Consider the following 4,858-nt stretch of genomic DNA (forward strand, 5'->3'; position numbering starts at 1 on the left):
CTCTCTCTCTCTCTCTCTCTCTCTCTCTCTCTCTCTCTCTCTCACAAATATTCAATATTTAGATTATATTTTTAAAATTGGAAATTTAATCTTTTCACAGTAAATATCTGCATTAAAATTTCGTAAAATAATTTGTAAATAAGTAATATAAATAAAAAGAATTGATTATAATAATATTTTAAAATTTTTAGTTGGCTAATGTTGTTAATTTTTTTAAATTAAATTATAAATTTAAGAATTTAATAAAAACTTGATCGTGCGTTATATCAAATTCACGAAAAATTCCATCTTTTAGTAAATATCTCATTGAATACAAAATAATAGTAAATGAATCATTATTTTTAAAAATACTCTTTAACGATAACAAAAAGGCGTTACGTCATTATCTCGACTTTTAAAAATTTGCGGCTTCTCTGAGTGACCGATTCAAAAATATCATACTATAAAGCAAGGTGCATTTTGTGTGTCGCCTACGCGAATTCGCGAATAAGCGGGATAACGCACAGCAGTTCACGAAGTGCCATTCGCAGAACAACTTGTAAACGAGTCGCGGAGAATCGATTCGACACGTCCTCGCGTGGAGAATTGTTGGTACGCCGAGAAAGAGGAAGAGGAGAAAAATCCCGATGTTCCCGTCCTTCCTACTAAGGACATGACTCTCTTTCTCGTTCTCAAGAGCCACTGTGGATAATTGGATCCGCACCCAAGAGAAACTCTCTCTGTTCTTTCTGCGGTCTCTCTTTCTTCTGCTTTCACGCTCCCACGAACTTTTTCAATCTGACACACATGGCAGTGCACAAGAATGCGCGATCGTCGTACACATGGTTAGATAATATATACGCTAGAATACAAAACGCGATCGTGCAAGATAAATACAATTAGAATACTGTTTCATGGATTTATACGGTTATATTTATACATCCTTAATCGAGTTTAATAACATAATTATAAAACTGGACAGTGTCATAGTCATTCCGTTCTTCAAAGGAATAGCTATTGCAATTTCATAATTAAAATTATTATAAGGGTGCCGTGTATAATCATTGTTTTAATCCCTTAAATTATTATAATAAAGAACGACTTTGCTAAAGTCTAAAAAAAAACCCTTACAAATCGTATAGAAAAAATAACTTTGATCAAATTGACTGAAACTGTAGTGATATTTTGTAAATTATAAGATGCTGGTCAAAAATTTCCTTAGACAATATTTTTTTACACAGAATAATGAGATTATATAAATCAACATTTGTAAAAAAACAAAACACATAATTGCTTTATAAAAAAAAGCAACAGTTTACAACTGCACATTTTTTTAAAAGCAACTACTTTTTTTAGATTAATTGATTCATCTCATTATTCTGTGCAAAAAGTATTAAGATAGAAATGAAATTGAAAAAAATTCGAGCTTTGAACGAAAATATTCAAAATATAAGATTACGTATCACAAATTTATACCAAAAATATTAAAAATGTAAAACTCTCATTGCCTCTCTACATACGTAATTTTTTATCAGTCGAAAATGTTAAAATTTCGATGCAAGAAATTTCGAATCGACAACTTTTCCATTGTAATGACATCGAAATGACGTCTTTTCAAAGAACTATTTCTGACTGGATAGTTTCAATTACGTATTATTTCCATGTTTGTCTATGTAACGCTTTGATATTGGATTTTCTAGCTTCAAATACGTAGAAAATCTTCAGAATACACTCTAATTTTAAGATTGAATTACGTGTTAACTATTATTTTTATATATATAACTATTACTTATGTAGGGGAAGCCCGAGCAAAATGGATACCCTAAAGCAAATATCTTTTATTTTCGCTTATCTATCTGAGATTGCGCTATAAGTCTCTAGCAGTTGAAGGAATGACTAATCAGCGATGCTATGAAAGTACGACATATGATTGCATTCGTTGGTATTTGAGGGAATATAGAAAATTGAATGTTTTCTTGTGATTTTTCCTTAGGTACGTAGCTTAATTATTATCTGTAATTATTCCTTAAGTGTGAATGATTTTTTAAGAATTCTATGTCTTTAAACTCGAGGTTAAAATTTTTCAACTTATTCTAACTTTTCCAAATTTGCATCTTTAGATAAGTCCTTTGGGCAAAGCAGCGACCTGACGCTGGTTGCTGAGTTTGCTTCGTCACCGTCGTACTGCATCCGTCAAAGTGTGCCAGAGACTAAAAGAAATTTAAAACGATAATAATCAACTTTTATTTATTATATAATTCAGTAAAATAATGATTATAATAAAATTGTTATTAGCATGACTGATGATATTTCGATAATAATATATAATGATAACAATGTGGTTATAAAATAAAAAAAATAAATGATTACGATTATAACAATCACAGATTAATGAATCTAAAATAAGAAAAAAATGTATATGTTGATGTTACTTTAAAGAGATGAATAAATTCAAAATCAGCGAATAATGTAAATTATTTATTAACCATGTCATTTTATTATATATTACATTTTAAATTTGTTTCTCAATATTTACATTTGCTTATTTCGTGTAATGAAAAATATTTTGATAGTAAAATGCTTTTACTATATAATATCAGTAAGCAGAAGTAAACGATAAAAAACTACTTAGAAAATGATATGAATGCATAATACAAAAAAAAATATAAATACATAAGAACATAAGTGAGTGAGAGAGAGAGAGAGAGAGAGAGAGAGAGAGAGAGAGAGAGATGACAACGACGGCGACACAACGACGATATCGGACGAAAACAACGATGTTGGACGAGAACAACATCAAGACGAGAACAACGACATCGAGACAAGAACAACGACATACGAGAACAACGACGTCGGATGAGAACAACGACATCGGATAAGAACATCGGACGAGAACAACGATGATGGATGAGAACAACGACGCCGGACAACGATGATGACGCTGGGTAATGACGATGAGTAATGACGACGATGACAACGCCGGGTATCGAAAGAAGTTATAAAGATTACAAATAATATTAAATCCATACTCTCGTTAAAAATTTGTATTGATGATAATATTTATAAATTAACAATGCGCGTGCGCGATTCTTCAGAGTAGTAAAAATAAACGAAGGACATTGCAAATTTATTGCGAGTTAAAGGTACAAAATAGACATCCGTAAATGATTTAAAAGTTGAGATATGTAAGTGACTTCGAAATATTAAGAGCGAAAATACATATTTTTCTTAGAACAAATCTAAATAGTTAAATTATTAATAAATAATTAAAAAACAATTTGTTTATTAGGATCAATATTTATTCTACATTATTAAAATCATTAGACTAATATGTTTATTTATTTTATATTATCACATTTTCAAAAATTTACAAAAAGCAGTGAAATCTTTAAAAAAACCTTTTTAAAAAAAGAAAAAATATATGCCAAGTGCATAAAAAAATATATACTATATTGTAAAAGATTACAATATAGTATATATGCAAGTACATATACAGTATATATTAGTAATTCAAATTTAAATTATTTAAAGCAATGAAGATCCAGCTTTGACCGTAATAGATATTTTAAATGTCTAGTATTGATGTGTTCTCACATACGTGATCTAAAATAAAGATTCTTAATGTTGTAAATATTTCATTACGTAAAGACACACAAGATAGACTGAAAGTGATTAAAATTATCAACTGGATTATAGTGAAGAAAAAAACTTGACGTGTCCGAGTGCACTTCTACGAATATATTATCTCAACACAGTGCACTTGCATTATAAATTAAAAATAATAAACATGTGTCTAAATAGAATATATATGTATGTATATAGTGACATAGTTGTGAGGCATGAAGTATATTCATAAATAATAGATGTGATATAATTACGGAGAAATAATATATAATAATATTGATATTGAGTTGAGGAGAAAGTTTCTTTGTATTTTTTAATTCAAAATTGTATATATAATATCTTCGTCAAAAATTTAACGAACGAAATTTAAATAAAAAAAAGGGTTTTAAAGTTTGAAATCTTTCGAAATGTTACTATATTTTTTTAAGTTTATATGAGTTTGGTAATTTTTACATATAAAAAAGTACGAGCTAGAAAAGATAATAAATTTTCTTTTTTATTTTGAAGATTTCTTACGTGACCAAAAAAAATTTTCGAAAATTTTCGACTACCTCGTGAAAGCTTGAAGCTTTCCTTACAAAATCTTTTTTTTTTTTAAATGATTGTTCCTATGATTTTTTGTTTCTGAGTTATTCGCAAAGTAAAGGAGCATTCCGACTTTATTGCTCGTAACTCCGATAAAAATCATCATACCGCAGTTTAAAAAATAGATTCTTAAAGCTGAAATAAATGTAATTAATTCAATTTCGCTCTAGCGAATGATATAATTGTAACAAAAATTTCGCAATAAATGAAAAACTTTTGCATAAAAATACGAAGAAACTTTCTTCCTCAATCCAATATTTAGATATACTATACATATAGAAACATAGATAATGAATATACAAGATTAGTAAGCAATTATTAACATCTCTTCTTTGTTGAATTATTATTTTCATGTATTATGTATATTTGTAGAATATTGTATGTAATAATCTTTTTAATTCGCATTGCAAATAATTTTCGTACTATGAAAACATATTGATCCTAGAATATTGCGTTTTAATACGACTCGGGCATGCCAAGTTTTTTCTTCACTATAATCGAGTTGACAATTTTAGTCACTTTTAATCTACCTTGTGTGTCTTGCATAATGACTATAATAAATATTTGATTAATTACATTTATTTCAGATCCGTTTTTTATTAAGAACAAACAACATCTTTTTTATGCACTTAGCAAAAAAAAATCTTTAAAAAATATATATATATATATA

At 28.1% G+C, this 4,858-nt stretch overlaps 1 protein-coding gene across 1 annotated transcript in view; it reads right to left on the bottom strand.

Annotated features, from left to right (window-relative positions):
* Positions 1–1,735: 1,735 nt before the first annotated feature.
* Positions 1,736–4,858, bottom strand: part of LOC108693561 (glycine--tRNA ligase) — a 7,557-nt gene continuing 4,434 nt past the window's right edge. The window contains exon 5 of the mRNA XM_018202569.1: positions 1,736–2,189. The gene's annotated coding sequence lies outside the window, so the exon portion shown is untranslated. The remainder of the gene's footprint in view (positions 2,190–4,858) is intronic.

The sequence above is a fragment of the Atta colombica genome, unplaced genomic scaffold (genome assembly GCF_001594045.1).
Source record: "Atta colombica isolate Treedump-2 unplaced genomic scaffold, Acol1.0 scaffold92, whole genome shotgun sequence".
NCBI classification, from domain to species: Eukaryota; Metazoa; Arthropoda; class Insecta; order Hymenoptera; family Formicidae; genus Atta; species Atta colombica.